The 20,851-nt window shown below is 40.6% G+C and overlaps 1 protein-coding gene across 1 annotated transcript in view; it reads right to left on the bottom strand.

Annotated features, from left to right (window-relative positions):
- BOC (BOC cell adhesion associated, oncogene regulated) overlaps positions 1 to 20,851 on the bottom strand; it is a 253,113-nt gene that overhangs the window by 131,161 nt on the left and 101,101 nt on the right. The window contains exon 7 of the mRNA XM_030941125.1: positions 10,836 to 11,074. The gene's annotated coding sequence lies outside the window, so the exon portion shown is untranslated. The remainder of the gene's footprint in view (positions 1 to 10,835; positions 11,075 to 20,851) is intronic.

The raw sequence follows: 20,851 nt of genomic DNA, 5'->3' as shown, positions 1-20,851 counted from the left end.
AGAAGGTTGTTTATTCCACATAATTAATGGACAGAGAAACTGGGCCTAATTTATTTTACTCATAGGAATGTAAGTCTGTTCTTTCAAGAGAGGAATGTGTGTCTTTGCCTCACCCAAGCAGTCTCACAATTTTCCCATAAAGGGTAGATACACTTTGGGCCACTTGGGCCAAAGATGAGGGGAAGGAGCAATTCTCAAAAAATCTCAAAGAGAGACAATACATTTTTAAAGAAATAATGTTTCTGTTTTGGTCATATCATCTTAAGCACTTTGTGTAATCATTTAAAATGATTACTGAAAGGCATTTAACGAGGATTTTTTGATTAGACCTTTGTGCTAGACTGGATTTCTGCGTCCTTCCAGAATTTGCTAACTTTTCAGGAAGAAGAATTAGAAGTTTAATGTCCTTTAATTTATCTCGAATCAAGAATACTGAATTTTAATCGCATATTCTAAGCTAAGGATGGCACATTTCAAATGCCTGCCTGCTGTATACAGAGCAGTGTGCTCAGGACAGAGATAAATTACAAAGGCCATGGTTCTGAGACCCTGTCAAACTGCATTTGCAAAACTCTTTGCAGATGGATTCTACAGATTCTTTAGAGTACATTGGCAAAACCTACATTCTTCTCAGCAGAGGCCATTAATTAATTAATTTCATATCCCATTATAGTTATGTGTCTGTGTGGTGGTAAAAGCAGACAGTGGGATGGGAAAAGCATGAGTTTCAGACTCAGGCCTGTGTCTGAATGCCAGCTGTTATTTCATACTAAATATGTATTTCATACATAGCCTCTCTTTGCCTTGGTTTCTTCATTTGTAATCCTGTCATGCAGAATTGTTGTTACTGAATGTAAAGTTCTTGACTCATGGCATGGTGCTTCGTAAATGGTAGTTATAATCAATATACAAAGTATTTTCCAGTGTTTAACTTCTTCTGAAACCTGGTAAACTCAAATCAAGGTGGCCATTGGCTTCAGCATCACCTCCCCGGATGTGAATACTATTGTCACTGACTTACTGTGGTGCCTTTCCTACTCTCTCATTTTCCATTTATTTTATTTTATTTTTTTTGAGACGGAGTCTCACTCTTTGGCCCAGGCTAGCAGCTTCTTACCTTGCCTTCTTCACCTTGTGTATTTTTTAAAATTCTAAAGTGAGAAACAACTTCTTTTCCCTTACGGTTTTGACCTTATTTCCTTCTCATTGTCCAATGCAAATCTGAAGTGTTCACATTTGTCCCAACATGTTGTGGGTATCTCACAAATATTAATGATAATATAGTAACATTAATAATTATGTAATGAGCACCTCCTTTACTGTGTACCTGCCATTATTTTAAATGCTTCGAATACTTCAATGAACAAAGACAAAACTCCCCACCATCCTGATGATGAATGTATTCATATTTGGGGATCCCTAATATCAGTAGTGCTTAGGAATTTGGTCTACATAAACCTTAACATGTTTTTCAAACATTACTAAACACAAGATCAAAAGACATGAATAAACTCTTCAAATAGGGGAAACACAGAAAATTACTCAACACATAGAAAACAGATCAGCCCAATAATAATGAAAGAAATGAAAATATAAACAACCTTATAGAAGTTAGTGAAAAAATATTTTATTATTAAGTTATCAAAAATAAATAAATAAATAAATAAAAGGTTGGGTGTTGTGGCTCATGCCTATAATCTCAGCACTTTGGGAGGCCAAGGTGGGAGGATGGCTTGAGCCCAGGAGCTCAAGACTGGCCTGGGCAACATAGTGAGACTGTGTCTCCAAAAAAAAAAAGTTACTCGAATGTGGTGGTGCACACCTGTAGTCTCAGCTAAACAGGAGGGTGAGATGGGAGGATCCCTTGAGCCCAGGAGGTTGAGGCTGCAGTGAGCAGTGATTGTATTATAGCACTCCAGCCTGGGTGATAGAGTGAGACTCTGTCTCAAAAAAATAGAAGAAAAAAAAAAAAGAGGAGACTGTACTTCTTGATACACAGAATGTATATATATACACAAAATAATGTTAGTTAAAACAAAAGAGTGAAAAATATTATGCATGAGCTGACACACATACTTGTATTTGATAATTTTTTGGTGACCTATAAAATGGATTTTAAAAACTCAGTAGCCACACTTACAATCTGCAATCTGATTTCCTTGGAAAATATAATCTCCATTTTTATCTCCTCCTTTGCCAGTTATTTGCACTAGTATATCAAAAAGACATTCTTCTTTTTAGGTGCTGTACCCAAGCCTACTTCATCAACACAGATTCTCATGAACTGTAGAGCAGCAGGGTTAGAAAGGACCCAGACAACAGACAAGCCATACTTTCATTTTACAGAGGCAGGAATTGATGTCCATAAAGGGGGAGGGTCTTGCCTAAGGTCTCTCTGTTAGTTAATGGCAAGGATAGTATAAAACATAAGTTTCAATCTTCTTCAGTACTTAACACAGTCACTGGTACTTAGTAGGAATTTGAGAATATTTGTGAAAAGAATGACTGACTTTCATAATAGAAGACTGACATGGAAGAATGCTCACATACTGAGAGTCTTGCTTCTGGGCACCCAGTTGAGAGTCAGCATCTGAATATGAAAGATTTGGACTCACAGAGCAGAACCAAAACAGAAAACAAAGCAAAAACCAAAACCGAAAACCAAAAAACAAACAAAAAGCAAGGAAAGGAAACCTAAAGCCATGGTCTGGCTTGTAGAAGGCTACTATTTGACTTAAAATACTTGGAACAGTTGTAATTTTCATGGGTGTGTCTGCCCCTCTACAGATCTAGGTTCTGGGCAGTTAAAAGCTATGGGTTTATTCTGGTTTATTTTAGGCAGCCTGCTGTGGCATCTTCCTATTGTGGTTGAGGACATTGTGTAGATGGGCAAATACTTGGACTTCTATTTGGATTAATGCCCATTATTTTATTTCAAAAGGAAGAAGAGCTGACATAAGCAGTTCATGGAGAGTCCTGGTGGGAGAAGGTGATACCGGTCTTACTGCAGAACTAGGGTAATATGAAGGAAACCAACATGGAAAACTGTGTCTCCTTCCTTGTGTTGTTTTGGAGGCAGCCCAGGCTAGGAGGATGAATCTACTTTCTAACTTGTGGAGAGATCATGGGGAAGTCACCCTGGTCTCAGTTTCTTCAAGGGTAAATTACAATCCTGATTAAGAAGTTCAGAGAGACGGTAACAGACATGAAAGAATTTTGAAGATATATTATGTTATATTAACTTATGGTGGTATATGAACTCAGCACAGAAAATAATTTTTTAAAAAGCTGTGTTGTGTTGTTACTTCTTATAAATGATGGCTAAGAAAAGAGAACGAGCAGAGGAGGCCATGCTTATAAGGAAGGAAGGAAATACCTGAACGATGGGTTTTTACATCATGGAACAATGGTTAAAAAAATCTTTGGCTACAGTTTCCTCTTGTACACTCATCTACCTACCAGTCGCTACTAAACATTAAAAATTAAAGCATGGTAAAGAGGTCTACAAAACAAACAAACAAACAAACCACCACCACAACAAAAACTAGGCAATAATAGACCTTTGTCAAAGTTTATCCTCCTTTTCTGCATCCTTTTCTATCAGCCTACAGCCCATCATAGAACCCCGGCAAATGTTAAATAGCTGTGGCTGAACAGAAAAAAACAACAGTTTTAGAATTAAGAGTTGGGTATGGGCCTGAGTTCCTATCAGCCTATAGCCCATCATAGAACCCCAGCAAATATTAAATAGCTGTGGTTGAACAGAAAAAAAACAACAGTTTTAGAATTAAGAGTTGTATATGGGCCTGAGTTCCTGCACACATTGGCTGTGTAACCTGGAGAAGTTTTTTTTTTTGTTTTTTGTTTGTTTGTTTGTTTGTTTGTTGTTTTGAGATGGAGTTTCGCTGTGTAAGTTTTAAAAGTCTTTCTTATCCCAGATTTCCTCATCTGTAACAAAAGAACAGCCTACTATCCGGGCAGTGTCCAAATGAAATAATGTTTGTCAAAACCCTTTACAAACTGTAACGTGCATTAGAAATGCCTATGTTGTTATTCCATCTTTTTGCCTCAGTTTCTTCATTTGTAAAACAGAGCCAGTGACACCCATGTCACTAGTATATTTTGGCCCCACATGAAGCCCTCTGCAAGTAACTGAGTCTCACATTATACCTCACCCGAGATCTACGGCCCCTTATTTCTCTACCATGTAATGGAATATTTATTTCCAGCCTGACATTTTTGTTTTCTATTCTCTTGTTAGATGTTACCCTCAGAGAGCTTCCAATTTACTTGATAAGTGAAGACCCTCCCATGATTTACCTTCCCACTTCTCTCTTTTTACAAAGGGCTGCCACTGTAGAGAGCTGGGACCCACATTTGACAAGAGCCCCTTGGTTCTCTCCACCAAGAGGATTTAGGCATTCACCCTTCTTCAGACACTCCTGCCACGCTGACTACAGGGAGATCCCGGAGAGGTGAAAAAGCAGAGTGGACTGTGACAGCCTGAAGAACATTAAAAAGGAGCTTGCAGACGGTGCCACTAAATGCCTGAGGCACTGAGCGAGAGGGGGGGCCCCGTCCACTGAGCTGGCCGTCTCCTGTCTTCTCTCAAAACAGATAGCTCTTTCCATTCACGTCCACATGCGTCTATTCTCTGCCTCTTGAGTGGGCCTGAAACTGGAAAACATCTGCACTAGCTTCGTTTGGGTGTGATTTATAAGGACTCCCTGCGGTCCCCTCTCTCCCTACTCCTCCTCTTCACCTCTGGGGCTTCGGGTTTGGTTTTTTTTTTTTTTTTTTTTGGTTTTAAACAGGCTTGTGTTTCTTGAGACTGGGTCACCTTGATTTATTATGCCCTGGACTCATTAACAAAAGGCTCTGGGACAGGTCATTTATTTTCTGAGTGGTGATTTCCTGTCCTACCCCAGCCTGGCTCAGCAGGGGCCCAGTGGAGCACAGACTTATATTAGCTGTACTGTCACCATGGGAGAACAGAATTGAGCAAGAAAAGTTCAGAGGGCAAAAAACGTCTCTTAAGAGCTTTTCTCCTTATTCTAACGATTTCCTTCAGAGTCCCTTTTGGTGGCTTTCTGTCTCTTTTTTTTCCCCCCTTACCCCAGCAAATGGGATAAAGTTTAACAAGTTGCAAAGCTGCCTTCTTAAAGGAATAAACACTGGCCTTTCTTCTCTATTTCATGTTTGAGTGATCCAACATTTATATGCAAAAATAAAAGATAGGGAGGATACTAGTAGGTGCCCCAAGCTGAGGATGAATTGGATGAATTAGATGAATTAAACAGTCCAAATTTTTATCAGGCCCTTGTTACAATAACATATTCATGTTTAGGCACTGAAATCTGATGTGTTAATTTTTAGAGAGACCAGAAGACAAAAATAAAATTACTCCAGATTTTCAAATAGGATCTTGGGAGGAAGATGAAAGAAATTGACATTATTTAGCCTAAAGTTCAGAGGCTGAAGAATGATTTATTAACTGTTTCCAGGTCTCTGGAAGGTAGTTACATATAGGAATGAAGGTGACCAGCTGTTTTCTGACTGCACTAAGGATAGAATAAAAGGAAGTGGAATCAGATTGTAGTAAAATGGCAGAATAAGTGTCATAAAAGTGAATATCCACGGCTAAAGTCTATTGAGGAAGATGTGATATATCTTTAAAGCTGTAAGCTTGTTAGCCCCATTTTATAGGTTAATGAATGGAGGTTCAGAGAGGTTAAAAAAACTTGACCAATGTCAATCACTGAGGAAGTGACAGAACCAGGTCTAGTTGACTCGACAGTGTATGACAAGGCTGACTTACATGGCAAAGAAATTAAGAAGAAATACAGAAAATAGTCATTTTATGAAGTGCTATTAGTCTAGATCGGCTCATGTGCAGCGGACAGGGGATTCAATTCTGTGGACTTAAGGTCTTGGGATTCTGGGCTATACCTGCCCCTGTGTTGGGAGGGCAGTACCTTCCATTCACCCTCAGCCCAACAGAGACAGAGAGGGCAGACCAGCACGGCGGTTTCCCTCAAACAGTGAAGATTTCTGGCTGTTTGTGCTGGTCATGTCTGTTGCTTGTCATGGGCTGCACTCCCAGATGAAGGCTCTGGTCTCAGGAAGGCCATGAGCATGATGGGTTGTGAGTGTCTGGGGCACAGGAAAGACATCCCTCCTATGCACAGTGCATGGTCTCCCAAAGGTTCATCCCTCATGGGAAGGCCAGTTAGTTAAGGCGATTCCAGAGTTTGTTCCACGGTGAGGATGGGAATCTACGCAGAGCCACCAAAGTGGCTAGACTTCTTCTGAGGAGCATGCAGAGGTGGGAGGAGCAAATCCCAGCTGTATTATTGTCCATGCATATGGGTCAGTTTGGGAATGGCCGTGATGAAGGAGCAAGGCTATACGAAACTAGGACTGATTGACCAAATGGGAAGGATGACTGACATGTGCAGCGTACTTACTCTGCCAGCACTATTCAAAGCTTGGTGAACTATATTTTGTCATTCAGTCTTTGTAGCAACCCTATAAAGTCGGTAGTACTGTTACCAGAAAGGGGTTGCAATCCAGACCCCAAGAGAGGGTACTTGGATCTCGCTCAAGAAAGAATTCAGGGCGAGTACATACAGTAAAGTGAAAGCAAGTTTATTAGGAAAGTAAAGGAATAAAAGAATGGCTACTCCATAGAGCAGAATGAAGGCGGCTGGTTGCCCATTTTTATAGTTATTTCTTGATTATATGCTAAACAAGGGATGGATTATTCATGCCTCCCCATTTGAGACCACACAGGGTAACTTCCTGATGACGCCCTGGCATTTGTAAACTCATGGCTCTGGTGAGAGCATAGCAGTGAGGACGACCACAGGTCACTCTCATCACCATCTTGGTTTTGGCAGGTTTTGGCAAGCTTTAATGCAAGCTGTTTTATCAGCAAGATCTTTACGACCTGTATCTTGTGCCGACCTCCTATCTCATCCTGTGACATGGAATGCCCTAACTGTCTGGGAATGCAGCCCAGTAGGTCTCAGCCTTATTTTACCCAGCTCCTGTTCAAGATGGAGTTTCTCTGGTTCAAATGCCTCTGGCAGGACTGTGGTTAGGTCATTTACAATGAGGAAAAGAAGCGCAGTGAGGCCAGTAACTTGTTTGAGCCCAGCAGCTAGGAAGAGTTGGAGCTTGAGTCCAGGTCCAGAGAGAGTCTGACCCCAGTGGCTGTATTCTTAATTACCTCAGTTAAGGATGAGGTGCTTAAGTTCCTCCCTCTCCCCAACCCCTGGAGAACAATGACATAGCTTCTTGCTGCCTAGTTTATAAGAACTACTAACAATTGTAAACATTGTCCTAATTTAGGGATTTATATTCACTCTTTCTCTGCCTCTTTCTTTACCATAAAATAGGCTGGAGAGAACAAAAAGTAAACATTTGTATGCTCCCCAAGTCAGGCCCTTGGGTATTCAGAGTCTGTAATTGCTCAGTTAATTAAATTCTGTAATTGCTCAATTAACTGTTTGCAAGGTGTGGGAGGCTGGTGGAGGAGGAGGGCAGGTTTTCCAACAGTAAATCCTACAGGGAGGGGCAAGAGAAGAGCACCAGCATCTGCTACCTGCAGACCTTGAACTAAATGTTTTCCCATTAGTTACCTCATTTTCATCCTCTTAACCATCCTTTGAGGTGGGTGTTATCAGCACAACTGTACAAATGAGAAAGGTTGTATAACTTGCCTGAGGTCAGATTCCCTGTGAACAGAGTACCTGGGATCTGAACCCCAGAATGTTGCCCTCCAGAGCTGTGCCCAATACACTGTACAGTATCCACTTCTATGGATAAGACAACGTTGACAGAGCACTCAACAGGCTTAGCCAGGAACACAACCCAGATCACGCAGGTGAGATGGCCCTGGCCACACCCTCCATCTCAGGCTCAGCTCAACCCTTCCTCCCTCCTGGGAGCATGTCAGCCTTCAGTGTGGGGAGCAGCAAACTGGACAAACAAGAAGCTATTTTCTGGGCTGTGCTCAGCCAGCGGCCTGGGGCATGACAGGATGGTTAATGCAAAGCTTGGCAAGCCTTCCTGTCTTAATTTAGGCCTCCTCCCAGGAGGGAATCCAGAGGCGGGAACATGAGAAAGGGAAAGGAAAAATAATAAGAGATAAGTGAGAAAAGAGAATATTTATAGGGCTTGGAACATCTAATGGAAACCAGCTGCCTTATTGGGGATGGGGGCCTCTGGTTTTCCCTGCAGGGGATTATTAGGTCTTCTCTTGTACATACCTGTGTGTGGAGGGGGGTCTGGGCAGAGAGAGAGCAACAGCAGGGACCAGCCTGGAGGCAGGGTGGAGGGCTGTGCTTACTGTACATTGGCCACCAGAAAGTGGCTATTCCCCTCCTGGCCTCACTCCACCCCCACCTCCTGCCTTCATTTTCAACTGGAGCTGATTCAAACCTGCTGCTCTTGGAAGGAGGCCATGAGTGCAGGCTCCAACAGAAAGATGATACGCGAGAGGATATGAGTGCGAGAGACTGGGGCAATCAGAAAGAATGAGAAAATGAGACGAGGGAATGGAAAAGGTGAATAAACAGGGAATGATGAGGGAGGGAGAGAGATTGAAAGATTAAAATGTTCGCCCGTGTGGAGAGCTTGAAAAGAAGGGAGTGAAGTCTGGAGTTGGAGCAAATTCAGAGCTGATCCTTCTGGGCCCTGTTCTCTCTCCCACAGACTCCGACGGTTGCAATAAAGATGTGTCTGTTTGAGATTTTCCAGGTCCCTTTCCCATAAATCTGTATTTCCTTCTTTCTCAAGGTCTTTGGACCAAAAGCCTCATCCAAGAATTGTGTAAAGAACACTTAAAGGTGGAGGAGGTATCATAAATGGGAAAAGTGTGATAATTTAGGGCTGGAATCTGGGGCACACATTTAGAAAGACAGCAGCCAAAAGCAAAGGCACTTTCCATAGGCCAATTTGTCCTGAGGCTTAAGCTCTGGGTCTTTTTATTTCTAGCTCTCTCTTAGGCTCTTGGTGAGTTGGAGAGGATATGTTCATGAATTATGGAGTAAAGTTCTGTGTTTAGTTGATACGAATGCAATGATATGTTAGGCCAAATAAAGCACGAGAGAGCATTTAAAGAGTAAGGATGATTTGCCCGTCTTTTAACACAATGAGCAAGCATGTTAGGTGAACCGAGCTGAGAGATGTGAATCCACTCTTCCCTTGGTTTCTTTGGTCTTGATTCTCAGATAGATCTCATAATATTGGTGAATCTATGTTTAAGGAAACAAGAACTTTTTAAAATAAAAAGTTGTCCTTTAAATAAAAGTACACTACTTTGTCTCCTACCCAACTGAAGGAAAACACACAAGTTACATTGCTTTTGTTGAAAAATGGTGTAGGGAAAGAAAAATAATTTTTTCTTCAACTTTCAGAAGTTCTTAGATGGGAACCCTATCTAGACCCCTATAACATAAGACAGATTAACAAGAGAAAAACAAACAGAAGTTTATTAATATGCATTATTTTATATATACATGGAGGTACCCACGGAGTAGTTCTCAAAAAGGTGGCTTTGAATTCCAGCTTATATAATATCTTCAACAAAGAACAGTAAATTTTTAAGGAAGTGACAAGACAAAGGGAAAAGACTTTAAGTCTCTAGGAGTGGCAACTTGGGGGAAGGCAAATTAAAGGCTGGTTAGTAAAGCTTGTTTGTGTAGATTGCTCTGGAACCATCGCCAGGTTTATAAGAGTTCCAAGCTGTCTTTACTGGTTAACCTTTGTTCTTTCTGGTAGAAGTGGGGTGATGGGCTGCAGGATACCTATTGTCTTTGTAAATCTATGTCCTGCTTTTAGGCAAATAGAGGAAGGGCAGAGAGTTTTACTGCATCTGTTTCGTCTTAATTACCTTCAGCTCAATATATTTTGGGGTGGCATATTTTGGTCTCACACAATGGTATAATAATGTTCTTTAAGGACAATTTAGGGGATTTTCAAGCCATTTTAATCAGACCTCTCCCTTTTTAAATGTTAAGTGCTGCCTATAGACTTCAGTGTCCATTGTGGTTGGCGGATGTGTGAAAATGTTGACTGTATTTGGACTTATGGTTGGATTAATGGACAGCTTTCTCCTGATTACCCAGTCCACTGGTACATAATAATTGAGAAAGGCCCACAGATCCCCTGAACTCAGGCAAAGCTCCAAGAGGGGGCAACAATAACCAGTGTGATGGAAGCCCTCTCCTTTCAACTGAGTCCCTTCCTCTTATCTGATCACATGCTCTCACTCCTATCTTTCGATTTGAAACAAGTACCTGTCTTGCCACCATATGACACACTGTAAGTGCTAGAGTGGCTCCTGGGCACTATCAACATCTGACTAACACAGACAAGCCTCTAGTCTCGGTAGTATCTCAAGGAGGTCTTCCTTTGTGCTTTTCCATCTTACTCAAAATGTTCGCCTTTTTCATTAACTCACCAACAACTTTTCTGTGCCAGCAAGATTAGAGAAAAAGTCAAAGTAGTTCAAAGCCCATGCTGACAAAAATAGCAACATTCCCTTAGAAAAACAATAATTACTACTGTTTTAAGAACTTCAGAGAAAAAAAGTGAGGCTTCCAAACAAAAAGTGGAAATGTTTTCCCCTTTGGAAGACATTTCTGCTCAAACTGTTACAGCTCTGGGGCAGCCTCATCTTGTCCACAGAAGCATCTGTCTTTCAGAAATGAAGACTCTCCTTGATCATCCACAGTTCATACGCTCCTGTGATTTGTAAAACTGGATCTCATAAGCTCAATCAGAACTCTCACGAGGCTGGGGAGAGAAGGGATTTCAAGAGTACTTACATCTCCCTACTGTGACTTCCAGGTCAGACTGCTGCTGGGTCCTTATTCTTCAAGACCTGTGAGGAGAGCTATTCTCAGCCTTTCAAAGTGATGCCAGAGAAAGGATGCTTTGGCATTTTACAATTTGTTTGCTGGACTCTGCTAGTGCTTTCTGAGTTGTGATGCTCCACGTATCCAGGCTGTCCTTTAGATTATATATATATTTTTAATGTTTATTTATTTCTCAGTAGATCCGGTGCCTTAAAAAAAACAAACAATGAGATATCTCTATTTGTGTCTTGATAAGAGACATTTCCCATCCTTCCTTCCGTTCTATGATCAATTGTCTCCTTTCTCTCTTTTCACTGTTGTCTTCTCATTTGCATATATTTGACATGGACTTGCGGATGTAGGTCAACCACTTTAATTGTGTGAGTCGGAGTGTGTTAGTGGGGAAAACACAGCATAAATAATATTTTTCAATGGCAGAAACATTATGTGTGACATTGGCATTTGAACTTTTCTTTATTATTATTCTTATTTCTTGAGACAGAGTTTTGCTCTGTCACCCAGGCTGGAGTGCAGTGGCACAGTCATAGCTCACTGCAGCCTCAAACACCTGGGCTTGAGTGACACTCCTGCCTCGTCCTTCTGGGTAGCTGGGATTATGGGTGGACACTACCACACCTGAATAATTTTTAAAAATTTATTTGTAGAGACAAAGTCTCACTATGATTGCCCAGGCTGGTCTCAAATTCCTAGGCTCAAGCAGTCCTCCCTGCTCAGCCTCCTAAAGTGTTGGGAATACAGGTATGAGCCACTGTGCCCAGCCTGAATTTTTTATTCACACTTCATGAGTTGGTTTAAATGGAAGCATTCATTATTTAAGTGCTCTAGGATGCTCTTATGTTAATCTGAACAGAATGTGTCACTACTCTAGAACTGGAAAATATAAAGGTCCCAAGTACTATGTGAAACATTTAGAACCATGACTTTTAAATGTCCTACATTTAGGTCCTGGAGAAAGGACCTAAAAAATCCCTTAAGTACCTCTTGAGACAATACATATGCTGGGAATCTCCAGGGACATTCTAATCTGTGTGTGATGACTTATTTTCAAGAATCCATTACCATTTATTTCCATTGGATGAATAACCCATCACGGAGATGGGGAACACATAAACAGTGGTAGAGTTGGGGGCAAGAGATGAGTACAAATTTGGTCAAGTGATTGAATCATCTATAAATTTATTTAATCATGCTTTTCTGCAGGCAACTTTTCTCCATTTGATCTTAAAACTTCATGAGAGGTTTTGCCATATTCTTTGCAGGTAAACATTATGTGTGCATTCTCTAATATACCAGATTCAACCACGGAATGGTCATTCCTGTCTAGAGACTCATAAACAACCATGGGTAGAGCTGGCATGGCGCTTGGAGGCTGCAGGTGGTGAGAGGTTGTTGTACAGAGTATTCAATTTCTCCAATAAATTCATCCAGTCAGACTCTCACACATTGGCTCCCAACAGACTCTTTTATATTCCCTTTACCCTGCATAGTCCTTCCAACCTGAAATTCCCTTGCTTTCTCTTTGTATAACTAAATCTTAAGACTCAGGTTCGCCTTCTCTTCCTCTGTGAAGCCTTCACTGAATGCAATTCACCCATAACTCCCCTCTCTCACACCCTGAGAGCTGGTAGTGCCTATCTTGTCCCACTTCTTAAGTTTCCGCACTGTCCAGTACTCTTTCTTAGGTTTCTGGGTATTTAAGAGCCACCAGCTGGCATTCCTTGCAGATGGATTCCAGAAGTCCCTGAAAAAGAAACTGTAGAGTCATATTGGAATCACACTGAACACAGAAGGAATACATTGTTGGGGTTGGTGGAGGTGGTGACTGGACTCACATGAGAATAGACAGCTGATACACTCTTTCTTCGTGGGAAGATATTTAGCACAGAGAGCATCCTTCTTTTCCTTCCCTGCTTCTTTCTCCCAGAGAGAGGGATAAGGAGACCTGGGTTTGAACCTGAGGAGAGCAGACTGGCCTAGACTGGGAAGACGAGTCTAAGCTGTGGTGAGCTGTTTGCAGTTTATAAACAAGTCCTGACATCCCAATTTGGGTGTTGGCAAACAATGTCTTCAGCCCAGAGAAAGTTCTCAGAGATGCACCAAGGCCTCAGGCTAAACTGCAGAGTAGGCAAAACCCTTCACCACTGTTCCTCCCACTCCTTCAGTTCCCCAGCACCCCAGATACCTCCAGCCCTCATACTGCCAACTTTGGACATTCCTTCCTTGGTGTCTACCTGGGCTTGATCTTCATAAAGCCTATATGGTAAAGTTAGCTTTTCCTCTTCCCACCAGGTACTGACCTCTTAAAACCAACACGATGCAGGTAATCAAATTGGCTTTATCTTTCTATTAGGTATTCTAGACTAAAAGCTCCATTAAACTGATGTAATTTAGTAAGGGAGATGTTGGGAGGCTAAGGGCTTTGTCTATCTCTATCAGCTGCTCTCCTCTCCCCACAAGCTAGACTTTGGATAAACTACCAGATAACAGATTTTGTGACTTGGCACATGGCTTCCTTTCTCCCAGACTTCTTTGTACCTCCCTCTTGCAACCAGCTAAAGAGTCATCCTTGTGGGAACAACTGGGAATTGGCACAGAGACTATTGGAAATCACAGGTGATCCTGGAACAGAGTGTCTCCCAAATGCCTTATTAGTACAAGCCTCTTGGGACTACTTGGAACCTTCCAAAGGGAATTTCACTCTCTTAATTTCATACTCAGTGCAGGATAACCTTCTGCAATGTTCCCAACTGGCAGCCCTGGATGAAGTACTTCCTGTAAGGAAAAGTTTAGTCCTTTCCAAGGCAGCCTGTTCCATTGTCTGTACTTGTTGGGAATCTCTTTTTGTATAAAACAGAAGTTTAGTTACAGTTTTACTTTTAAGGAATGTGGACTACATCTCCTCTTCCCCGTGACAGCTCTTCAAATTATTAAACAACAGTTGTGGTTCTCAGTACCTCTCTCCCTCCTTCTCTATCTCCCTCCACACACACACACACACACACACACACACACACTCTCTCTCTCTCTCTCTCTCTCTCTCTCTGTTTCTCTCTTTCTCTCTAGGTTAGACATTTACATTTCCTCAGTGCTTCTTATCTGACATGGCTTTAAGACCCTACAACCTTTGATTCCCTTCTTTGGACATTACACTTTGTTAATAAGAATTGGCCAGCCAGGCGCAGTGACTCACGCCTGTAATCCCAGCACTTTGGGAGGCCGAGGCAGGTGGATCACGAGGTCAGGAGTTTAAGATCAGCCTGACCAAGATGGTGAAACCCTGTCTCTGTTAAAAATACAAAAAAAAAAAAAAAAATTAGCTGGGTATGGTGGTGGGCGCCTGTAATTCCAGCTACTCGGAAGACTGAGGCAGAGAATGCAGTGAGCCGAGATCGTGCCACTGCACTCCAGCCTGGGTGACAGAGCAAAACTCGTCAAAAAAAAAAAAAAAAAAAAAAAAAAGAATTGGCTATGCTCCATTTCTATAAATGGGCTGGAGTTGAGATTCTTACCCCCTTGATTTAATTTTAGTTAACAAGTATTTATTGAGTACCTAATATGTGTAAGGCCTACACATTAACAAGGAACCTGTCCCCAAGGAATTCTGTTTTATCCATTGGTTAATTAATAGTTCCAATGAGACAGTTAACAATGAAAAACCCAGGTCTTTGCTATAAGAACCTTCATCGCACAAAGTTTCTCAATCCTATTTTATGCAAATACAACTCACATTCACCTATGGCTTTCTTCCCTTTTGTTATTAGGCAAATATTCTTTCCTTCTCAATTATATGCTCCTCTGGAGTCAAGTAAGAGTGCAGTAACAGTTCTACCTTTGTTCATTCACTTAATGGATATATTAGTTAGGGTAGACTGAATTGCTGCCGTAAATACATGCCAAATGTATAATGGTTTGAACACAGTAGAAGTTTGTTTCTCATACAATTGCTCAAGGGAGGTGCTCCTGGCTGTAGTGCAGCTCTCTTTCACAAGCTAGTTAAGGGACCATAGCTTCTTAGACCCTGTGGCTCTACCGACCCTTAAGGCCACATCACCCAGCCCACATAAAGAGTGTGGAAGAACACAGAATAATTGACCCAGACCTGTTGAGGGTATACAAAACTTCCACTTACATCTTTGGAAAGAATTTAGTCATTTAGTTACATGACTTTACTTCACTGCAAGGAAGACCAGAAAACATAGTCATGCTATGTGCCCAGGAAGAAGGGGAAGAAAGATTCTAGTAGATAACCTGCAGACTGCCAAAATGACATCATTTTATTTCTACTTTTAACCACTATTGTTCATAGCCTTGGTTTAATTTCTATCAAACTTCCATAATTTCTTGGCTATGTCGTTGGATGACCACTGTAGCAAAGGAGGGTTGGGTGTGTGGTTCAGCAGTAGGTGAGCAGGAAAATCTAGGAGGCAGCATCATGGCAGCTGATGGGTCTGGAGGACTGGAGGGAACTAATGGTGCAGGAGACCAGAGGAGACTGAGAGCATGCAACCAGAGGCCCTGTGTGGAGGTTAATCTGCTGAATAGTGAAAGGGGAAGATGACTGAGACAGGAAGAAACCAAGAGTACGATTCATTTGGCTTTGAGAAGAACTTTTTTTTAACACCTCAGCATGGGCAAGGATATTGTATACCTAACACTATACATGTTTCAGGAAGTTTCCAAGCAATGAAGTAGCCCCTCCAATAACGTGTTTACATTTAATCAATCAGTGAAAAGCTATTTATTGATCTCCCATAATGTGCCTGGATCTATGCTAGGTTCTCTACTAAATACAAGCCCTATTCTTTTTTTTTTTTTTTTTTTTTGCTGGAGTCTCACTCTGTCTCCCAGGCTGGAGTGCAGTGGCCAGATCTTGGCTCACTGCAACCTCCACATCCTGGGTTCAAACAATTCTCCTGCCTTAGCCTCCTGCGTAACTGGGATTACAGGTGTCCACCACCACGTCCGGCTGATTTTTGTATTTTTAGTAGAGACAGGGTTTCACCATGTTGGCCAGGTGGGTCTTGAACTCCTGACTTCAGGTGATCTACCTGCCTCAGTCTCCCAAAATGCTGGGATTATAGGCATGAGCCATCACGCCCGGCCACAAGCCCTATTCTTAAAGAACATATAATCCAACTAGTCAAACATAACATGTACCTAAAATAACTCAATAGCATAGGAGAAAAGTGAGTATAAAATATATGGATGTCAACTCTCCAGATTAAAGAAATTTAAAAGAACAGTTGATCACTGAGGGCCAAGATAGTCAAGGAAGCCTCCATAGAGGAGGTTGGAATAAAATGACTGGGATAGAAAGGGAGACAAAGAAAGGTGTACCAGGATGGGCAGAAAAGGCCAGAATGAACAGTAAGAGCACCAGGACACATGGAGAGTGGTGGGGTAAAAGGCTATAGAGGTAGGCATTGGGTCTGACCATGGGTAGTTTTGAAAATCAGGATTAGGCACCTAGACTTGGCATGGTAAGAAACAGAGAAAACACAGGCCCTCTCTTTCATCTTTACCATGATGTTTTGCAAGTTAAGAAATCTACTTGAAAGCATCTAACCCTTAACCTGATAGGATTATTCACCCCAGAGAGTAATACATTGGCGGTGGTGTGCAGAAAATACTTCATTCATTCATTCTTCAAGCATCTACTGGACGTCTTCGAAATGCTATATTCTGAGCTAGACACAGAGGATGCAAAAATTATAATAAAGTCATGGTATCTCATTCGGGTTAAATTATCATAGACTGGATCCTCCTATCTACTGGTAACCAAGAGGTGCACAGTTCCCATACCTGTGCTGTGTTTCTACTTTGCCCCTTGTCAAAGTAATGCTGTCTGTCTCGCCCACTTAAATCTGACCCCAGAGATCACTTCTTGTGTTTATCTAAAAACCAGGGTTTGTGCCCATTTCCTTATGCTCATTAGGGCAGGTTAGGCTCCCAGTGCTGAGTTGCTGGCCTCCTTGAAGCACCAACCAAAACAAAAAATATCAGCCTCCTAGTATGTCTGGCAAGAACTTCTGAGATAAATCATGTGAAAGTGTTTCAAAATCGGAGGGAGGCCATCCAAACGTAATGGATAATTACTGTGATCACCATCAATGATGGCTGGTCCTCCGCTCCTTGGGGCATAGTCTCTCAGAGCTGGGTTCTCATGATCATGCGTGTGCAAAGGGCCCTGACTGACTTTTGGATTCCTTTGCTTATTGACTGTGCATAAGAGGCCACGTTTGGCATCCACAAGTAACTATTTTCAGGCACATTTGTCTAGTTTAGCTGTGAGCTCGTTTGTTTACAAACAATGTGGTCTGCACACAAGGCTGCGAGTTCAGGCGCTGAATAGAATTCCCACTCAGTTTCTAGCCTGCTGTATGACCTTGGGTAACCTGCGTAACTTCCCTGTGTCAATTGGTTCTTAACTGTCACCTCAGAGTCATGCTGATTTGTCTAAGAGATGTTTGGAGAGGATGAACTGTTCATCACCTCTAAACTGATTTTTAAATACTGACATAAGGACTCCTGGTTTCCAGTCTGACATATAAGGAACTTAGAAGTTACCATTCCATTGTAATCATAAGTAAGAAACCAAGCACAGAGAGTTAAACAATGGCTATCAGTGTATGGGAGGGGTAGGAAATGGGGAGAAATAGGTCAAAGGGTACAAATTTGTAGTTATGTAGGATGAATAAGTCTAGAGATCTAACATACAGCATGAGGACTACAGTTAGTACTACCATATCATACATTGAAAATTTGCCAAGAGAGTAGATTTTAGGTGCTCTTAACACACACACACACACACACACACACACACACACACACACACACACAGTAACTATGGAAGATGATGGGTGGGTTAATTTGCTTGGCTGGAGTAAGCATTTTACTGCATATAGGTATATCAAAATATCATGTTGTACACCTTAAATATATACAATTTAAAAAGCCAAACAAACTACAAAATCAGCAACTCTTCTTAGATCTGTCGGAGAAGTGAGTCCACAGGGCAATCACTGCCCCCAAAATTGGAGAGACAGACAGGTGGATACAGAGCATCCTATGGGATATCCAGAAGTGATCACATTTTAACCGAAAGAAAAACACCAATAAATTCCAACATGTAAAAATAGTGCAGGAGGCATTTTCTGTTCATGATATAATATAGCCAGATCTTAATAAAACAAGATAATAAAACAACAAAATATTCTAATATCTAGGAAAAAAACCCAAAACTCTTTTTAAAGCAACTCTTGGATCATAAAGAAAATCAAAATCAAACCTAACATTCAGAAAATAATAAAATGTTTAAATTTAAAATAAAAATGTATTTTAAGGAAAGATAGATAGAAGATAGACAGAAGCTAGGAAGCTATATAAAAAAGAAAGCAAGGAAATGGAAAACAAAGAATTCAGCATGATCTTTATCTCTGATGGTTGGAGGAGTGGTATGGACAGAAGCAGAGGGAGGGTATGGGAGGGGTGATATAGGTAGATGGAGGTTATTGTCAAGATGCGTTGGGTGATGGGTCCATATTTTTAAAATTATGTTAAAAAAAAGGAAGAACTAAACAAAAAATGGCTATGCATTTACTAATGATGAGAGTGTATCATAAATTAAGGATGATGACTAATCCAATTCTGTGCCAGAAACTAATTTAGAAATAACTATATACTAGAACCTAAGGACGGCAATTTAAAGCAGTGCTCAGAGGAAAATTCATAGCCTTCCATATGTAGAATCATAAACAAAAGTAACATCTTTTGTTTAAACTGAAGTAACATCTGACTCAAAGAGTTAGTAAAAAGAACTGAATAATAATAATAAACCTAAAGAAAGTAGAAACTAAAAGCAGAAATGATTTAACTAATAACATACAAAGTTGTGTGTGTAGTGGTCAGATTGAAATAAATTACGGGCTATCCATACAGTTCAATACTCTGTGGCTATGAAAAAGGGAAGAGAAAGCTCTCTCTGGATTGATAGGGAATAATTGCCAAGCTATGTATAATAGCTAAGTAAAAAAAAAAGCAAGCTGCTTTTATGTAAAGTATGCTATTATTTGTCATTTGTGTAAGAATCAGGAAAGATAAAGAATATCTACATATATATGTGCGTGTGTGTGTAGATATACATATAAAGATATATACATATATACACATATATACATGTATATGTATACACATACACACCTGCACATATATGTAATTGCTGGTATATGCCCATCTCTGGAAATATTCATCAGAAACTTGAAGCATTAGTTGCTACTGGCTGGAAGAAAGAGTAGGAGGGAAATTTTTTGCTACCTTTTTGCACCTTTTAAATTTTGAATCACATGAATGTGCATACTTAGTTAAAAATTAAGTTAAATAATTGACAAGTTATTTATTTCTGGTTTTTAGAAATATGGAACTGAACAAGCTTTTAAATTTAAGATCATAAAATATAGAAAGAAAGAGTTTTATTTTTCTAAATAACATTTTTATTTTCTACGTATATATTTTTCTAAATTATGTATTCCAAGTCCAGTTATGAGAGAGAGATTGTGGGAAATGAAAGGAGTGATTAACCACAGGAAAAAAGAGGGACCATGGGAAATGAGACTAAGACTTAGACGGGAGCCCAGGAACCTATGCCGAAAGAGAGGAGCCAGACAATCAGAGAAGTTTGGTGAAGCAGGAAGAAGTACAGGCATTCTACAAGTTCTAGGATCAGGACAGTAGGGTACAATGTTTTTGCAATAATGCCTTCCAGATGGGACACGAGCTTTAGAGCAAACTATCCTGTTACAATAGTCTTTGAAATTATGTGAGAATAAAACGTTTATTTTTTCCATTGAAACCTAAGGGTTTTCTCATATGCGAAAAGAATTAGCAAAGGTTTAAGAAAGTCACTTAGGAACCTAGTATATCTTTGACATTCAAAAGTGGTCGAATTGCTTTGTCTTTTTTCACAAGAGAATTTGGGTTCCACTATTAAATAATGCCGGGCAGCTATATTTGAAAATAGTGTTTATTTCACCTTTTAAAGCCTCCCTTGACCACAAATAAGTCTAACTCATGAGACTATATATAATGTTTTATTTTTCCAATTTTTCAATTAAAAATACCAAACTCCTGGAGGAGCCACCCTTAGAAAATGAAGCACAATATCAGCTTAATAAAATAAAAATTTATGTTTCTGATTACAATATCTTGGCTTGAATAATTTCATCTTCGAATGCAAATATAAGATAGAGTGAAGTTAAGTTGGGACCCAATCAAGTTTTGAAGATTCCCATTTCTGGCATATAAAATAATGCAAGTTTAACATTTTGGGAGACACCATTACCTCTATTGCCACCTGCTGGCAAACGTATGTCTTATTTAATTCAGTTAATGGCTCACCCCAATTAAACGCATTTAGGATCCTGGAGATAGATTTGCAGCAAAATAACTTTTACTGCTTCAGAAGTGGTCACTGGTTTATGGATGCAGTGGCTGACATATCACGGGATTGGTTGTGCTGAGTTATGTCCCTTAGCGCGTAGGACAGCCGAAGACAGCCTGCACTGGTATGTGGATTTAGACAGGCCTTCCTCTGGCAGGGCCTCCTGCTCTCCCAATTCTTTAAGTTTGTCTGTTCTCATGTCCATCAAAACATAGGATTCTTCTCCTTAAAGAGATCAGTTTTTAAAAACACTGAATGATTCTGAGTCTCAATTTTAAAAAATTTAATCAAAGGCTCTTGGTCCTTCAAATGCACATGGACCACACACATACATACACTCATACATACGATTGCTTCACTTTGGTTCTGAGGTTGAAGTCGACACTGATGAACAGAGATGCTTTTATTTATTCTACATGCAGCCTTTCTCTTGCTTCTCCTACTCACATGCTTTGTTCTTCTGCTCTTTCAAAACCTGCATTTCATACTCAATGCTTGTGCATTTAGCTGCAACACAAACACTCATAAC

The sequence above is a fragment of the Rhinopithecus roxellana genome, chromosome 1 (assembly GCF_007565055.1).
Source record: "Rhinopithecus roxellana isolate Shanxi Qingling chromosome 1, ASM756505v1, whole genome shotgun sequence".
NCBI classification, from domain to species: domain Eukaryota; kingdom Metazoa; phylum Chordata; class Mammalia; order Primates; family Cercopithecidae; genus Rhinopithecus; species Rhinopithecus roxellana.
This window is presented reverse-complemented; position numbering and strand designations above follow the sequence as displayed.